The 19,130-nt window shown below is 50.1% G+C and overlaps 1 protein-coding gene across 2 annotated transcripts in view; it reads left to right on the top strand.

Annotated features, from left to right (window-relative positions):
* Nucleotides 1–2,709: 2,709 nt before the first annotated feature.
* PPP1R16B (protein phosphatase 1 regulatory subunit 16B) overlaps nt 2,710–19,130 on the top strand; it is an 87,394-nt gene continuing 70,973 nt past the window's right edge. Inside the window, exon 1 of one of the 2 annotated variants that reach the window (XM_032845808.1) lies at nt 2,710–2,816. The gene's annotated coding sequence lies outside the window, so the exon portion shown is untranslated. The remainder of the gene's footprint in view (nt 2,817–19,130) is intronic. The other variant, XM_032845807.1, reaches the window with a different exon arrangement.

Here is a 19,130-nt window from a genome sequence, read left to right as displayed (position 1 = left end):
TGGCTCAAAGGGCAGAAATTTCTTTCTCACAGTCCAGGAGGCTGGGAGTCCAAGATCAAGGTGTCTGCAGATTTCTTCCAAGGTTTTTCTCCTTGGCTTGTAGATACCCACCTCCTCCATGTGTCTTCCCAAGGTCTTCCCTCTCTGTGTACATCCCTGATGTCTTTTCTTCCTCTTATAAGGACACCAGTCCTACTGGATTTAGGCCCTACACCACGGGGTCTCACTTTAACTTAATCATCTCTCTAGTGACATTATTACCAAATAGAGTTACTTTCTGAGGTACTGGGGGTTGGGACTGCCACCAGTGAAATTTGGGGGGGGTACAATTCAGCCTACAACAGTTATCTTTTCACTTTCTTGATGGTGTCCCAACTTTTGTAACACAGAAGTGTTTTTTTTGTTTTGTTTTGTTTTGTTTTTTATCAAGTCTGACTTATCTATTTTCTCCTGTGTTGCTTGTGCTTTAGGGGCCATATCTAAGAAACCGTTACTTAATCCATGGTCACAATTCATGTTAATGTTTTCTTATGAGTGTTTCATCGTTTTAGCTCTTACATATCTGTCTGGTCTTTTTTTTTTTTTTTAAGATTTATTTGTTTGACAGAGAGAGACACAGTGAGAGAGGTAACACAAGCAGGGGAGTGGGAGGGGGAGAAGCAGACTTCCAGCTGAGCAGGTAACCCACTGTGGGGCTCGATCCCAGGACCCTGGGATCATCACCTGAGCCTAAGGCAGATGCTTAATGACTGAGCCACCCAGGCGCCCCAAGTCTGGTCTGTTTTGAGTTAATTTTTATATGGTATATAAAAATATATTTTATATGGTATGAGGTAGGAGTCTGCCCTCCTTCTTTTGCAGGTGGAAATCCATTTGTCCCAGCACCATTTGTTGAAAGACTATTTTTTTCCTCATTAAGTTGTGTTCTTGCTCGTGTTAAAAATCAATTGGTCTTAAGTGTAAGGGTTTATATCTGGACTCTCATTTTATTCCATTAATCAATATGTCTGTTCTTATACCCATACATACTACACTGCCTTGATCACTGTAGCTGTGCAGTAAGTTTTGAAATCAGGAAGCATGAGTCCTCCATCTTATTCTGAGTGCACTTGAACTTTTGGTATCAAACACGGAGAGATCTGTGAATGAACAGAAGAGCATGGGGATTGGGGCCCATCCTCAACGCTTCATGTCAGGAACACAGGCTCCAAGTTCGACACCTGCCTTGGAGAGATGGATTCCCGCCCTCTCAGCCTACGGCTCCTCATGACAAATCAACGGAAACATTCTGCAGAGAACAATGATCCCCTTGGGTTATTTTAAACATCACTTTATGTCTTCCCTACCTGTTCTTCTCCCTAATTGCTCTTACTGAAACAGTGTCATTCACAACTGGATTATTAATGAACTAAGAGGGAGCCCAGGGGGTGAATGAGGGAGGGGGATTTCAGAGGACTTGGGGGGCCTGAGGGCCTGGAATGAGGCCAGCCCTGAGGTTTTCACTTGCTCAAGAAAGGTTACTGAGTTTCCTTAGCAAACAGGAAATCACTAAACTCAGATTATACTGTCCATCTCAAAAGAACATTGCAAGTGTGTGATGGCCCAGAGGGATTCTTGAAACCAGACTGCTGGGAATTGAAATAACAGTGCAGCACCCCCAAACTCCCCAAACTTAAACCTTGTCTTCACCCCATGGCTGGCCCTGGGCTGCCTAAGGTTCTAAGCTGAGGCTGAGAAAGCTCAGGAAACAAGGTCCTTTGTGGAGAAGAGAATTCTATTGTTCTAAAGCCAGTGTTCAGGGGGTGTGGATTCCAGAGAATGTTTTGGTATGGGGTTTTTCCCTTTGTTAACTTTCTCTTCTCTTCCTGGGGGGTGGGGAGTAGGGCCTTCTCCACGGCGACTTAAAAATAGTTAAATCCATTGTCCTGTCAAAAAAGAAAGAAAGAAAGAAAGACAGACAGACAGATGGTGCTCAGAGGACTGGGGCCTTCAGTCCCAGAAAGAGTGTGGAACTCAAAGATAGAAGGCACCTCAGCATCTTTTGCTTTTTCGTTTACATCTCCGGAGAGCAGCCCGGGTCTGGAACCTGTACAGCTCAAGCTTTGACAGACGTCAGCAGAGGTGCGACCACTTCCTTCTTCCTGACCTTCACCTCCTTTCTTTCCAGAAAGAGGAAATGATACGCGGCTACGTCGCAGGCCACAACCCCCAAGCTCCCACTAGTCTCTCCCCCTTCTCAGCTGGGGAACCTGCCCCCGCTAACCTGTCCCAAGGGCAAGGCCTAGTTGGGCTCCTTGACGTCCAAGGAAGCCTTTAGAGTCAGGTCGCGCAGGCCCTCAAGGTACGAGCCTGACTCTCCGCCATTGGTACTGATTCTGGGTGACCTGGGGCAGGTCCCTGCTCCCCTCTGGGCTTCAAGACGCCCTTCCATTGAACAGGAGCAAGAATACAGTCCTGGGTTTCCTCCTTTCCGCGTTTGGTGTTAGCGAGGCGGGGCGTGGAGAGGGGGCAAGACCATGGGGAAGACTGGCCGTGTCCCATCGCCTTCGATTTCCCGCTGCTCGGAGGAGGGGACCGCACCCACCTAAGGCGCTGGGAACCTTGGGCGAGCTCGGTCGCCGGGCACAGGAGCGGGGTGAGCGTGCCCACCCACTTCCCGCGAGCTCGGGCCCCGCCCACGGGGAGGAGCCGAGGGGCGGCGCGGAGGCTGGCGGCCGGGCTCAGCCAGCTTCTGTCGCCGCACGGGCAGCTGCGGCTCGGGGACAGACTGACAGAGCTAGGGCCGGAGCCGCTCGGGGCCCGGCTAGGGAGAGCGGGTGAGTTCCTCCGCGGCGGCGCCCCTCCCTGGCTGGACCGGGCAGGGATGGGGATCGCGGCGGGGAGGTGGTCCCAGCCGCCGAAGGTCTAACTGGGGGTGTGTGGGGCGCGTGGGCCAAGGGCCGGCGGCTGGAGGGAATTGGGGGAGGGGGCACTGGAACGGCGGGTGCCGGGAGCGCAGGCCGGGGAGTCGGGCTGGAGTGGGGGCGTTCTCCGGGTCTGGCGCGCAGACAACGAGGCCGGGGTAGGGGGCGCATCGGCAGGTTGTTGGCTGGGGCCGCCGTGGCCCGGTCTTGGGACAGCCTGTGGGATTTCTGCTGCTTCTCCCCGGGGACGCAATGCCGGGAAGCGGGAGCCACAACCAAACATCAAACAGCCCGGGTACCCAGCCTCAGGGCCCGGCATGGGGGCGCCGCCCCCTCGCGTGGTGGCGCCAGGTCCCCGCAGAGAGCGCTCCTGCCCGGGCGGGAAAGGTCCCCAGGGCAGGCGTCCCCGCGCGCGGACCCACCCCATCGCCAGCTCCAGCTGACAGCGCCCGCTGGACCCGGGAGACCCCGCGCGCTTCTTCCCGGCGAGAGGTGCACCCGGCCTCTCCAAAGGGCAGCCGTGAGCGGGCTGCTGGGTACCCCGCGCCAGGAGCGCGCCTCTCTTCCCGAGTCCCGCGCCCCGACTCCTGCCAGAGGAGCGCCCCCGAGCGCCGGGGATGGGCAGAACCCGTGCAGCGCGCTCTGGGGAGGTCGCGCAGAGGGGTCTCCCCAAGGTCATACGGAGCGCCCAGGCTGAGCTGGCCAGACCGCCCCGAGTGGAGAGCAGGGAGGGGAAGGTGCCCGCTACCCGCCTCCTTCCCTGATGCAGACTCCCTTCCCTCCCTCCTCCTCCTCCCCCAGTCCGGACCCGGCTTCGCGGGAGCTGCTGCTGATGCAGCTCCCAGCCCCGAGCGGATGATTGAGCCTAGGCGAGCTTTGAATCCGGTGCTCCCGGGAGGGCCGCGCGCAAAGCCTGGGACCCGGTGTTCGGGGCACCTCGGGAGCGGGGAGAGAGGTGGCTGCATAAGCGCTTCTCAGAACCGAAAGCCGAGCTGCTTGCGCGCCCATGTGATTGGATTCCACATAATGGGCCCCTGTTCTCGCTGTCAGAAGCGCCCACCAGCTCCCCGCGGCCCCGGGCACCAGGTGCCGCCTCTGAATCGCCCTCTGTGGAGGACCCAGGGCCCTGAGGTACCAGGCGCCCTTTCCTGCAGGGCTCTTTCGGGAAGGGGCCTGTCGTTAGCCGCCTGAACCCGCGTGGTACTTTCCTGTGTGCCCTGCCATTTCCTGCGGCGGGAGAGACACGGGGGGGGGGGGGGGGGGGAACCCTCCATCTGGGAGGCCTTCCCCTAGGCTGGTGATAAAGCCTCTTAGTTCAGCCAGTGACAAGCCCTTCTCTGGAGGGGAAGGCACTTGGCCTCTGGGAACCTCAGCGGCCTCTAGGAAATGGGGCTAATAATCAGACGGTGGGCAGGGGTGGTGAGGTACCCCATGTGAAGTGCTGGCTCAGGGGGCAGGAGGATGGCTCCTAGCTAGATATTGGTGCCTTTCATAATGGTTTTAGTAGGGGCATGTCCCTTCCTTTGGGCAGGAGCAGAAGCCGAGTCTTGGTGGCTGGTTCTTCAGGGGAGGGGGAAGTTTCCATGTCTTCCCTCAGCCCTGGTCATAAAGCTCCAGCCCTCGGGTAGCTTGTGGGCCCTGGTGAGTTCTTTCAGCTCCTGGCCTGCTTACAGGGCAGTCCCACACACATCCTGCCCCCTGCCACCTCTCCCACCCGCCACCAGGCTGTTGGAGGCAAGATGTCACTCAGGCCACTCTGGACATTCAACTTTGCGTCTTCCCGTCCGTTGGCGTCTACACCACTGCAGTGTCCCTTGCCCTGAAACCTTTCTGACCCCTCTCCTGGCCCAGCTTCTGGAGAGCCTCTTCCAGAAAGACCAGCCACTCCTTCCTACCCTCCCTCAGTCCCCTTGCACTGGCCTGTTCACCTGCGTGTTCTCTGGGTAGTGTGTGTCGGGGCTCCTTGCATCCTGGTGCTCTCTGGACCTCCCCTGCACGCACGGAAGGACATGCAGGCAAGGCCAATGTCTGGTACTTGGTGCTGGAGTGAAGGTTAAATTCTGATCCAGCCGCTAAGTCTGTTTGTGAGCCTGAGGGACATGGGGGAAGAGGATGCTGACACAGGAAGGTGGGATTTCTCCTGAGGCAAGAAACTTCCTGCAGGGCCCCTTTGGACACTTTGGAAACTAGGGCCTTAGGTTCTTCTCAAAACCAATTCCAACTCCAGAGTGACCTTTCTAAGGCCAGCAGAGGTTGCAGCTACAGCCTGGTTTTGCAGATAACCGAAGGCACGTTCCTGGATTCATGCGCTGGGCTTGGATCCTTAGGAACCCCACCCAACCTGGCCCCCTCCCCCCAAGTAGCTGCCCCAGCCTGAACCCTACCTGCACCCAGGACTTGAACTATTTGGTGTGTGGTGGGTCCCACAGGGTATTTTTCCAGCAGAGACCAGGACAGCCCTCTTCCCCTGAGCACATGTTAGAGACCTGCCTCCTACGGAAAACTATAAAGTTGGAAGAGCGAGGACACCAGACAGGTCTAGTTCAAATGATAGCTCTGTGATGCTAGGTAAATTATTTATTCTCTCTGAGTCCTGCTTTTTCTCATCTGTAAAATGGGAGCAATAATAATATCGGCTTCATGGGGTTGTGAGAATTTTGTGTGACTGTAACGCAGAGAAGGTGCTTACTACAGCGCCCAGTGTGGGCAGGAATGCAGGAAATGATAATCGTCACCAGCACCACTATTTCCTTCTTTGCGCGGGGCTGTCCGAGGTCCCCCCACCTCTAGTCTGGGGGAATCAGATCTTTTCTGCCTCTCCCTCTCAGGACTGGATGGAGCCTCTCAGCCCAGGAGGCCTGATTCCTGGGAACTGGAGTCCAGCATGGGCCTGTCCCCAGGAAGTCTGGGAGTTAGCCTCTTTCATCAGGCAGTCTTTTTTCAGGATTCGTGGATTCATTCAATAGATGTTTACCCAAGTCTAGACCTTGTGCTTAGGACACGATTTCATGATGAATCAAGCAGCTCTCAGGGCCCCCTCTGTGAGGGAGAGGCCAGCCTGGAAACTGAGAGCGAGGACCGTGTGGGAAAATAGCTTCACGGATGAGAAGAGGAGTGGAGAGCGAGAGCGGCGGATGGATAGGTAGCCGGGGCAGGCAAACCCAAGTTTCCCTCCTGCATTGCCACCTTGCTGCTGAGGGGTGATGGGCAGATGCTCAGCTCAGGGCCTTTTAGATATTAATCAGAGTTTTGCACATGTTAGCTGCTATTATTACTAGTCTATGATGACCAATAGCAGGTGGGCAAACTTTGCTGGAGGAGCACAGTTGAGGCTTTTGAGACAATTTTCCAGGTGGCGAGCACTAGAGGGGCAGGCAGGCTGAGCAGAGAGACCAGCTTGCACAAATGCACAGGGGCTCAAAAGTGCATGGTGTCTCTGAGAGCAGTGGGCAGGAGTGGCAGCTGGAGTGCCGTCGCCATAGGGCGCGATAGAGGCAGGGGCGTCAGGCAAGGCCAGGGAGGTGGGCAGAGGCCATCCTGCCAAGGGCTCCCAAATGATTAAACGCTCACTGATCCGAAGCAGGCAACCTGTGGCCCGTGGAGGGTTGTCTGACTGCACGCCCGGGGAAGTCTAGGATTAACTTCTGCATGGGAGGGAGGGCTGGCCTGGGCTCCTCTGCTGATATGGTAACTGGCCCTTCTTCCTCCTACTGGGAAGGTGGGAGATCCCCTTGTTCTTCCCAGATAACTTTTACTACTTCTGCACCCGTTTCTCTCTTCCTGGGACTCAGTTTCTTATCTGAAGGAAGGGGACGTGGGTGGAGGATGTGTCGTGATTTGACTCCTTATTGATTATAATACTGAACCAAATGCTTTCCTGGATGCTGGTCACTGTCCAAGGTCTTTGCTTGCATTGCCATGGAATCCTCATAGTGACTTACTGAAGTGGATGCATTTATCCCTGTTGCACAGAAGGGGACACCGAGACACCGAGCCTGAGGCGATTTGCTAAAGGGCATGCAGCTCATGAGTGGCAGGAATTCATGTGTGGGGGTCTCCAAAGCTGCTGTGTGCTGTCTGGTACCACTTTCCTCATGTTTCTTTTAACTATCTAAAGCTGACCGCAGGACGTCTGGCTTCTTTCGCTGCATACTGTCGGATGCCAGACAGTAGGGACTTGGAGATGGGTCACGGTGGGGTGTGCTCTAGGTACCTGTACAGGACCCCATTCGCTCACTGCTCTGATTTTTGGGGAGGCCCTGTGCAGGCACTTGGCAAAGGGGAGGAGGTGTTCCTGCGTGTCTCAGAGCGTGTTCCTCGGCCTCCAGGACTCCCCAGTGTGCAACTTGATTGATGTGGCAGGTGGTGGTTGAGTTCCACCGTGACCCCCAGGAAGGAATGAGCCTTTTGGGATGGCTGGTCAGAGCATCACATGATCGTACCTGTTTTTAGAAAGAAAAGGCTCAAATTTCCTTTTCTGTAGGAGGCAGATTTTGGGTTCAAACCTCAGTTCTGCCTTCCACTGGCTTTGGGTCCTCGGGTGATTGATTTCTTCACTTTCTTGAGCCTCAATATCTTCATCTGCAAACACAGATCATATATACCTCAAATATATACACCATCCAGCATTGTCATAAGGATTTGTAACCATACAAACACTATCTGGCTCCCTTGTCATAGATGACATTGGTGTAGTATCCACAACACTGACCTCCATGGTACTTACCGTAATTGTGATGACCTGATTATTTTAGTCTATCTCATCCATTAGACCAGTGGTTCTCACCTGGGAGCAGTTTGGTCCCCAGGAGTCCTTTGGGAATGTCTGGAGACATTTTTGGTCGCCACACCTGGGGAGGTGCCGAAGGGGTGGCTGCTGTTGGCATCTAGTGAGTACAGACCTGACAAGGATGCCGCTCAATTTCTTATATTGCACCGGATGGCCCCTCGCCACAAAGAACTACATGATCCCAAATGTCAGTAGTGCCAAGGCTGAGAAAATTTGCCCAGGACTATGAGCCCCATAAGGTCAGTGACTGTGTCTAATTCATTCAGCTCTGTGTCCCCAATTGCCCAGCATGAAATCGGGCACACGGGAGACAATTGATATGCATTAAAGGGATGAATGAGGACTTGGAAGGCCTCCTATCCCCTGGAGTCCCAGAGGTTTGGCTTGTAGGACATTTTGAATGGGCAGAAGAGATTCAGATGAACCTGAATGATAAATGGCCAATTGGTCATTCAGGCCAAAGAAATCCCGACCAAGCTATTTTCCTTCCCAGGCAGGTGCTGGGGGGCCCAAAGGATCATTGCTGCAGTCGCCAGTACATTCAGGTCATGTGGATAGAGGACCCACCTTTATCTGGACATGCAGGCTGGGGCCGGGGAACGTAGGTGCTGACAAGGAACGCCCTGTCAGCTAGGCCCTTGGGATTTGCCAAGCTGGGGCACAGCTGCTGTTGCCTTCCTGTTTTTCCCTTTCTGGTGGAATGAAGGAAACCCACTGAATGGCTGTTTTCCCACTGACATTTACAGCAATGTGATCGGCCTTGGATTAATGAGGTCAAGCTCCAGTGTGAAATCTGCCCGATAACTTGAAGCCTGGCCAACAGGAAGATGTGGCTTGTTTTCTTTGGGCCATTTGATGTCTTTGGATGGCTTTGGCCAGGGAAGCAGGGGGTCACAACTCTGTACAAAAGAAGGGAATGTTTTATGCCCCAGAATCATAGAGGCTGGTGTTGTCTCTTTTTCACTTTGCTGGGAAGCTTTATTTTAACGGGGACTCAGAAATAAGTACCTCGATTAGGCAAAGGTTCATCGTAGGTCCCAGCTGGCTGCTGAGCATGGATCTGGGCTAGGAAAGCCTGTTTTTCTGGGGCTCTCTGGGAGTTTGAAGGAAAAGACCAGCCCCAAAGAGTGGTTGGACAGGCTAGAGGAGCACATTAGTTAGAACTTATGTGGATAGGGGAAGGGCTCTTGGACACATACCTCATGCTTGCTCACGAATCATCTTGGGGTTTCTGTAAAATGAGGAATCTCCTTCACTAAGTCTGTGTCTTGTGAGTCTGTACTTCTAACAGGCTCCCAAGGGGGAGACATTCTGCCGGCTTGGAAACTGCACTTTGAGTATCAAGGGTCTGGGGAACCCCACGTCTACAGGTGAGGGGTCCTTGGTAGAAGCCACACGAACACAAAAGGCCCAGCCATCAGCTCTGCCAGCAGGCTTCCCTTCTGTGTGCCCAGGTCTGGGACTCAACATGGAAGTGATGCTGTTTGTTCCCAAGGGCAGGAACAGGTGTGCAGGACGGCTAGTGCTCCCAGCACTGTGTGTCCAGGGACACGTTGTTCCTCAGTCACCAGATCACCTGGGGCTTGTTAAACATACAGATTCCCGGGCCCTCGCCCAACCCCCCTGTGACAGAACAGGCTTTTTAAAAAGTGGGCCAGGTGCTTCTGATTCATGGCCAGGCTGGCGGAGGGGAAGCCGGCAGGAAGCAGTGGCGGTGGCTCGTGTAAGTGCATTGCTCAGCAGGCTCGGCATGGAAGGTTGTAGTGCTGTGCACTGCTTTGTGGCACCCGACGGAGGGAGGGACCGAAACCTAGCCTGCTCCACTTGCCAAGCTCTGCATCCTGCCGGGTTGCATCTGTCTGGAAGGAAAGGCACCTTTTTCTTAATAGTAATAATAATCATCAACATTTAGTACTGATTATGAGCCAAGTACTGTTTACTGAACCCTTTTAGTCTTCCTGGCAAATCCAAGAGGTGGATTTACGGCTACTCTCATTTTACCATTAAGAAAAGTGAGGCACAGAGAGGTTCAGTGACTTGCCCCAGGCCACATAGCCAATTAAGCATAGGAGTCAGGATTTGAATACAGGACATCTGGCTTCAATGTCCTTGCACTTAAATCATTACACTCTCTGGCTTTCCTTTGGACAAAAATGCTGTTGTGTTTTGCGGGGCTGTCCTGACTCTGGGGGAAAGCCTTTTCTGATTTTTTCCCCAGATGAGGGAAAGGCTCTCAGTGACCTTGGCTGCTCCTGGAGTCAGACCTGGGTTTGGTCCCCACCTCTACCACTTGCTGTAATCTTGAGCATTCACCTTGCTGAGCCTCAATCTCCTACGTGTGGAGTAAGAATAATCATAGCACGAGATGATGTGGTGAACCATCTAGCTCCGCACACAGGATACACGCGATAATATCAGTGATACTTATTACATTAGTATCAGTAAAGGCTGCCCTGGGGGAGCACAGATGGCTTCAGAGCAGAGGGGATAGGTGTGCAGAGCCCCATGTCGTTTATGTCCCTGGAGGCTGAGCTGGGTTTGCTTTGCTCGCCCAGGTCACTTACTTATGTGTATGACTTACCTAGGCATCCCTCACCTTTGTTTCTTGGCCCTGGTTGGAGGCCCCATGTTCATGCCAGCGCGGTGAGTTCTCAGAATTTCTTGGCTTCCAGACTGACTCAGAGTGTCAGTCAGAACTGGCCTCATTTCCTCTCCTCCCAGAACAAGTAAAAAGCATGCAGGCTCACACTTCTTTTCTTCAGGGCTCTTGGCCCTTCACAGTGACTGGTCCAGTGTCCAGGCTCCTTTCTGGAACTCTGTAGACATCACTGGCTCCCCTGTGAGCTGGACAGTGAGCCAATGTTGCTTTATAGAGATTGCCTACTGCCTTATAAAGAAATAGGGAAGATTTCCCCACAAATTTCATTAGTATTCTTTTTTCACACATCAAGCCAAGCTTTTGTTTTCTTATTGCTGTATTTTATGCTTTTTAATTATAAAAAGAATACAAAATCATTATCAGCCTCCAAATAGTCCAGAAGTGTGGAAAACGGAAAGGAAAATGTCCCCAGCCATCATCCCAGCTCCTCATTTCTTCTATCCAGAAGGAATCCTTGGATTTTTAAAAAGATCTTTCCATAAATTTCTTATATACATACAAACCCATATTCATTTATATGTCTATCCTTTTTTCTCTTTAACACTCTTGTGAACCTTCCTTTCTCCACTGATTTAATCAAAGCCCTCATCAATACATAGTGATACAGAGCTCAGTCTTCAGGGTATTGTGGCAATAAACACGTGTCATAATGGATTTTCTAGTTCCTCATGACAATTAAGATTGTTTCTAGTTTTTCCTACTACAGCTATGGTGCTGCAGTATCCCTCTGGCCCAGAGTATCTCTTTGTCCACTGGCACGGGGTTATCCCTGTGGAAATTTCCCTGTGTTTTTTTTTTTTTTTAAGATTTTATTTATTTATTTGACGGAGATCGCAAGTAGGTAGAGAGACAGGCAGAGAGAGGAGGAGAAGCGGGCTCCCTGCAGAACAGAGATCCTGATGTAGGGCTCGATCCCAGGACTCTGGGATCATGACCTGAGCCGAAGGCGAGGCTTTAACTCACTGAGCCACCCAGGCACCCCTTCCCTGTGTTTGAACTGCGATGGGCATCGTCAGATTGTCCTCCCAAGAGTCCAGGCCACTTTCTATTCCCTCAACAGTGTGTGCGAATGCCTCTTTCCCCACCCCCTTCTCCAACACCACTTGGTAAGCCACTTTAATTTTTTCCCGGTCTAATAGGAATAAACTGGAAAGAATGTTTCTGAGTCAGGTCCCACATTGATTCAGATTTTATAACCTTTTAGACGGTGCCTACATAAGGCTGGTTAAATATTCAAGAACTACATTTTACCTGGCCTTATTCTTGGAATTAGAGATATAAAATTAAATGAAGCCGGTTTCTGCCCTCAGTTGATCCCTGTCTCCTGGAGGAAGCAGACACGTGGCAAAATCAAATCAAAACAAAACAGTGTGGTTCAGGTGTGCCAGAGGAGTGCAGAAGCTAAGCTAACTCTTGCCCGATGAACTCTATCTTCATGAATATCACAAATGAATTTGTAAAATACAGTATATGTTACATCCTGGGGGGGAGAGGGAGTACTTGAGATCCTCAAAAGAAAATGACTTTGGTTTGAAGTAGAAAAATCCTGCAGCTTACCCCTAGTGGGGAGAGCAGAAGAGGTGGGCAGTTCGGAAGATGGGGGGATAGGTGATTTTCGGAGAGTCCCTTTGGTGGTTTCTGGCTTTACTAATGGAACCCCATCAGTTCAAGGAAGGTGGCGCAGAAACCCAGCTGAGTTTGTAGCGGTCTTTATCCATTATCTACCCCAGGCAAATGGGCACGTCAGTCCAGAAACAGTGAGGGCAAAGGAGCAGAAAGCTGGATTTGCACACCCACAATGCTGGGGCTCACAGAGGCGGGCATTGCGTGGCAGGAATAGGTGGTCCCTGCAAGGGTTACGAGGAGGCGAGCTCCAGACGGTGCCTGCTGTAGAGCGGACGCATGGAATGGGTGCTCAGTGAATGAGAGGACATCAACGATATCTGTCTCGTAAAGGGGCCTCCTACTCAAAGAGAACCAATGAGAAAGGGGTATGATCCCTTAATCTACCAGCCTGTGGGGAGCCACGCCTTAGCCGTACGTTTTCTTTGAGCCACTGTCCCGATATCTCTTCATTCTCTTGGGATGGCTTAAGAACAATAAACACAGGGAGCAGTTGACCAGATCTGAAACTGCACCTTGGGATGAACATAGACATCACTTGACAACAGATCACCTAAGTGGGGGCACACAGAGCCCGTCGGGTAGCATGCAGAGTTGAAAAGAGAGAGACCGTGAAGCGCAGGGACAATTCTATGCTGCCATCCCCCCCATGGAAGTCAAGGCAGGGGCATGGGAGGTGTGCCCTGGGTCGGGCTCTCTGTATGCCCCCACATCCTCCATCAGCCAGATCTGTTCCTTCTGGTTTGATTCTCCAGCATTGCTTCCAAGCTGGCATCACTCCTTATGACCCAAGGATGGAATAATCTCGGTGAATTTTCAGTCTCTGGGTCTCCTGCCCTTCTGTCCACCGTCTCCCACAGAATACCTACTATGTGCTGAGGTGGCCATGCGGCGGGATGTAAAGGTGGGATGATGTCCATCCCTTGCCTTTTGAGAGTATCTGGTCCAAGGGAGGAGGCGGATCTGAAACTAACACTCACTGCAAAGTCTAGAGTGCCATAGGAGAGATGTGGGCAAGTGCCTTGGAACCAGAGAGGAGGAGAAAGAAACCTGTTTGGCACAGGGCAGGTAAAGAATAACCTGGAGGGAAGAAAAGGAATATTGTGACAATATTGTGTAAATGAGATAAGGAGAGCGTTGAGTACCTGTGCCTGGAAAGCTCTTAAGGGGTGATATCATCATCCCAGATGATGATACTCAGAGAATGAGGAATTTGCCTGGTAAAGGGAAAGAAGGGTATTGCCATCCCATGGAACAGAATGAATGAAGGGGGAGAGTGTACTGTCATGAAAACTGTGTGGGCTTCGTAGCAGAGAAATCTAAGTTTGTGTCTCCCAATCCTGGTTTCTAATTGTGACTTTGGGCATGTCAAGATGAGCCTTTATGTCCTAATCTACCGATTGGGGATAATCCAATCTGTTTTTAAAGGCTGATTGTGGGGATTAAAGTTAATTTGTGTGTGGTAGCTGGCACATAGCAGAGTCTCAGTATATGGGGGCTACCATGGCGGAGGTGTGAAACCAGCAGTCTGGTTCAGCATAGCTGGAAAATGGAAGATTAGCGGGTTGGGGATGGAGAGGGAGGTTGTAATGGCCAGAGAGAAAGCTGAAACGTCAAGGCCAGATACTGGATGGGCTGGACTGTGAGGCTGAGGAATTTAGACCTGACTGTGGACACAATGGGGAGACATTTGAGGCTTCCTTACGAGGGAACTCCTGTAGGATCAGACCTAGTTTCAGAATGAATACTCTGCTGGCAGGATGTATGGTGGGTGGGAAGGTGAGGAATGGAGGTGAGGGAACCACTTGGGGAAATGCTGCATTCCACGGTCCTGTCTTGGCCACCCATAACTCCCGTGAGCCCAGAAGAAGTTCTAGTAAGTCCTACAGTCAGGTACTTTCTGGAGAGGCAGATTAGGGCAGTGAGTAAGAGCATGGGCTTTGGTGTCAAGGTCAATGTGGATGTTGCTTACTGGCTGTGTAAACTTGGCAATTACTTAACCCCACCGAGCTATATATAGTTAACCCTTCTCTAAAATGACGGTTAATAGTACCTTCCTCATGGGCTTGTTGTGATGATGAGTGAGATGGTGTAGATACAGCTCACAACTTAGCTTTAGAAATCCAGCAGGTGCTCAACAAAAGTTGGTAAATAAAGTTTTTAAAATTACATAATTTGACCGTGAAACCCTTTTCCCACGTAACACCAATTAACCATCCCTGGAGTTACTGGTGTTCTGGAGAAAACATCTTGCTTTAGACTTTTCTGGAGAAATAGCAGCACTTTTTGCTCCAAAAAATAGTGAGGAGCATCACCAAGTTCTAACACAGTGGTTCTTGGATGTACATTAGACCCAACTGGGGAGCTTTGAAAACTGTCAATGCCTTTCTAGATCCGGAACCAACCAAACGAGAGGTGGGACGCATGCATCAGTATTTTTCCTAATTTTAATGATTTATTAAGGTAAAACCAATATAGGAAAGCACATAAGCCTTAAGCGAATGAATCTTTCGCAAACTGAACATGCCCAGGTAGCCCATATCCAGCTCAAAAAACAGAATATTACTAGTATTCCTGTCACCCCTTTTTTGTCCCTTTCCAGAAGCTCCTCCACCCCCAAACCTCAGTCCTGACGAATTTTAGATGCATTTTGCCTGCTGTTGGATTTCACACACGTGGAATCATAGAGTGTGCTTTGTTGTGTGTGTTTGGCTGATTTTGGTTAACGTTGTGAGCGCCCTCCCTACTGACGAGTGAGTAATCGTGAATTGCTCATTGTCTCTGCTGTACAACGTTCCCTTGTGTGGCTGTACCACAGTTCTTTCCCAGACTGTTGTTGGTGGGCATTTTGGATTGTTTACACACCTCAGCACAATTACAAACAGTGCTGTTAACATTCTTTTTTTTTTTTTAAGATTTTATTTATTTATTTGACACAGAGAGAGAGAGATCACAAGTAGGCAGAGAGGCAGGCAGAGAAGGGAGGAAGCAGGCTCTCGAGAGCCCGACATGGGGCTCAATCCCAGGACCCTGGGACCATGACCTGAGCCGAAGGCAGAGGCTTTAACCCACTGAGCCACCCAGGTGTCCCACTGTTAACATTCTTATAAATGCCTTTTGGTAAATGTATACAGACATTTCTGTTGCGTGTATTTCTAGGAATGAAATCGCTAGATTAAAGCTGCCGAAAAGTTTTTAAACGTGGTTGTACCAGTTTATATTCCCAACATATAAGAATTCTTGCCAATTGTTATTTCCTGTCTTAAAAGGTTTTTTTGGCCCTTCTGGTGGAAATATAGTAGTCTTAGTCTATGATCTTAACCCATGTTCCTAGTGTCTCCAGGTGATTCCAATGCGTAGCCAAGTTTGTGAACGTTTCCTTTTTTTGTTTTCCAAGATTTTATTTTTTTGAGAGAGAGAGTACGAGCCAGGGGAGAGGGAGGAAGAGAAGCAGACTCCCCACTGAGCAAGGAGCCTGATTTGGGGCTGGATCCCAGAACCCTGGGATCACAACCTGAACTGAAGGCAGACGCCCAACAGACCGAGCCACCCAGGCATCCCTGCGAACCGCTTTCCTAACAGGATTTGAAAAGGCAAAACAGTGTTTAGGGGAAGTGGATAAAGAAGGGTTACAGTGGCCCGTGCCTCCCCATCAACTCCCTCCGATGTATGTACCCAGAGTTTTGTGTCGACCTGATCTGTGTCATCAGCCAGTGGAGGATGCTTTTGCTGTGGAAGGAGCGTGCAGAGGCGCACCAGACCTGGCAGCCTGCCCTTCGTTCCTGTGTGCCTGATGTGGGCCATGTGGTGCCATCAGGGATGATCTGGAAACGGGAAAGAGGCCATGGAGGGACTTCACTCTCTTCTTCCAATTTAAGACCTGAAAGAGAGGGGGAGGCCTCAAGGAGGGGCTAGTGGTCTACACAGGTGTCAGATGAAGGATCTGGTCTTTGGGACGGGAGTTTAAGATTTTGGGTTGTGTTTTTCTCCTCAAAGCTTGCCCGATACCTGGACGGTATGCTTGGAGGGTACTCAAAATACTGTCACCGGAGTCAAGACGAGAGAGAACTACATGACTTTCCCAGGGGGAAAGCACAACTCGAGTGGACGCAGAGAAAAGTGTTGGTGGGGATTTAGCAGATCTGATAGTTTTGGTTCTTTCCTTCATAGTGTCTGCACTGTGGCCTGTGGATACTTTCTATTTGCGCATTTATTTTCCCTTACGCCCTCGAGCAAAGTTACAATAGCTGCTTTAAATCCTTATCTGTTAACTCCAACATCTGGGGGCGTCTTGGGGTAAATCTCTGTTGATTGCCTCTCCTCTTGAGTTCAGGTCACCTTTTCCTGCTTGTTTTTGACTTTTTTTCCTAGTGATTCTGGATTACATTCTGAACATTGTGAGTGAGACTCGAAAAGACCGTCGATTTTATTCTGTTCCTCAGAAGAGTCATGATTTCCTTTGTTTTATCAGGCAGTTAACGTGACCAAACTCAAGCTCAAAATTCAATTTCCCCTGTGTGGGTAACAGCTCAGAATCTTTGTTCAGTTCCTTTGGCCTGAGTTGAGCTGCTGGGAACCTGTCCCATAAATGCACCATTCAGGGAAATTTGGGTGGAATTTATACTCAGAGTTTGGGGCTCCTGCTGTGTGGCTGTTTTCTGAGCCACCTCGCCTCACTTGCTGGGTGTAGTTACCAAATTCTGCCCTCTAATTGCTCAGACAGGAAGAGCGAGGCTGTAGCCACCATGCCCATTAATTGGGGCCTGTCCTTGGGGAAAAGCCATAAAAATATGGAAGTCGCCCTTTCTTTCTTTCAAGTGTTGACTCCCCTCTCTTTTCCATATGTTTGTAATTGAACAAACCTAGTGCCTTCTAATAGGTTGTGTGTGTGTGTTTGTGCGTGTGGGTGTGTTTTATAATAGTTATATGTGAGAGGGTAGGTCCAGTAAGAACCTCGCTCCCATTACTAAAAGCAGAAACTTTCTTTCTTCTTCTTTTTTTTTAAGATTTTATTTATTAATTTGATAGAGATCACAAGTAGGCAGAGAGGCAGGAAGCGAGAGAGAGGAGGAAGCAGGCTCCCTGCCGAGCGGAGAGCATGATGCGGGGCTCAATCCAGGACCCTGGGACCATGACCTGAGCTGAAGGCAGAGGCTTTAACCCACTGAGCCACCCAGGCCCCCTAAAAGCAGAAACTTTCTAATCAATGGTTCATTAAGGGACCCACAGAGCTCCGTTATTTTATTGCCTAAAACAGAGTAGATGGCAATAAATATTTATTTGTTTATTGAATAAATGCATGAGGCTTTAAATTAAAAAACAAAATGGAAGTGAATTGGAGAGTAAATTGCCAGAAAAAAAAAAAAATCCCGAGACCAGCTACCCCTGGATGGCCCCAGGTATCACATAGGCAGGGTGTTCAGTAATTTGCTGGAAACAATGTTGAGTGGAGGATGGCAGCAGTATTAGGGCCCCGGCTAGACCACAGTGGCTCACAAAGTGAACCTGAGTGTTTAACACAAGGAGACAAAGTCAGCGGTGACAGTAACATCACTTTCATGGGGTTGAGTCCGTGGCTTATGGAGAACTTAAACAGTGTTGAGTGGAAAGACAGCTGGTCAGAGGGGAGGCAGAGGTAAGCCTGGAGTTCTGTGCCCTCCCAAGGAGCTGAGGGGAATGAATCAAAGTGAAGGAACTCTGGCTGGAGATCAAAGAGCAGAGGAAGCGATGTCGAGGCTGTCCCCACTGCAGCTGGCTCCTCTCCGCATGGTGACCTGCGAGGTCACGGACACAGTATGGAGAGACTTCAAAGACTACATAATGCACGGAAACGTCTTTTACCGAAACGCACAGTGTCTGGAGACTTCCTGACTTATTCTACTGAATTTCATCTCTCAGGGAGAGTAGAGGAGAGAGGACAGTTGCTGGGATGAGTTTGGCTCAGGAGCCTCTGGGTGAAGTAAAAATGAGAAAAATGTGAAAAAATAGAAGAATGCCTACCCAGAAAGGGAACGTTGAGCCCACAGGGGTTTGGAAGGCAGGTTTTATGAAATTTAAGGGTGAGATTACAGTTGACCCTTGAACAACACGGGTTTGAACAGCATGGGTCTGTGTAACTATGGATTTTTTTTTTCCATGTGGTACAGCCCTATAAATGTATTTTCTCTTATGACTTTCTTACTAACATGTTTTCTCCAGCTTACTTTATTGCGAGGATACAGGATATAATATAACATCCAGAAGATGTGTTTATATTATGTTATATTAGCAGTAATGCTTCTGGTCAGCAGTGGGCAATTACTAGTTAAGTTTTTGGAGAGTCAGAAGGCGTATATGGATTTTTGACAGTGTGGGGGTTGGCACCCTTACCCCCTGCCTTGCTCAAGGGCCAACTGCACATATATTTCCTGTCCCAGCCTCTAAAAGTAACGACAGCTCCAACAGTCAGGGAACTTATGGCTTTAATCAGTTATCCTCATTCTGCATAGATTTTGTTTTTCCACCTTCGTGGGTTCCTCTTCTTGCTACCAGTCAAGCTTCCGTGGGCCATCTTCCCTGTCTGACATTTTTTTCTCTTCCTTGCCAGTAGGGAAGATATTAAAATACTAAACCATCATGGCACAGGCATAGTCTAATCAGAAGAGAGGCTAACTTCAACAACCAGACTACAGCCAGCTCCTTACCTCTGAATCTCTGTTTTCTGCTCTTTGAAATGGGGACAACACCTCCATTGCAGAGTTGGCACAATGGTTCAGGAGCTGCTTTAGGGAAAGATCAGGACATGTGGAAGGTGTGCTGTGGACAGAAGCTGCCCTTGGCGCCTGGGTGGCTCAGTGGGTTAAAGCCTCTGCCGTCAGCTCAGGTCATGATCTCAGGGTCCTGGAATCGAGCCCCGCGTTGGGCTCTCTGCTCAGTGGGGAGCCTGCTTCCCTTCCTCTCTCTCTGCCTGCCTCTCTGCCTACTTGTGATCTCTGTCTCTCTAATAAATAAATAAAATCTTTAAAAGAAAAAAAAAAGAAGCTGCCCTTGGTACCCTGCACTCTTTCTCTGGGTTAATTTCATCTATACATTGTATAGCTTTTCTGATTCTACCCCTTAGTTTCATTAAATCTGTATTTTTTTCCTAAAGATTTTATTTATTTATTTTAGAGATAGA

Source organism: Lontra canadensis, unplaced genomic scaffold (assembly GCF_010015895.1).
Source record: "Lontra canadensis isolate GAN:19392208 unplaced genomic scaffold, GSC_riverotter_1.0 scaffold169, whole genome shotgun sequence".
NCBI lineage: Eukaryota > Metazoa > Chordata > Mammalia > Carnivora > Mustelidae > Lontra > Lontra canadensis.
Note: the sequence above shows the minus strand (reverse complement) of the source record. Positions and strands in the feature narration are given on the sequence as shown.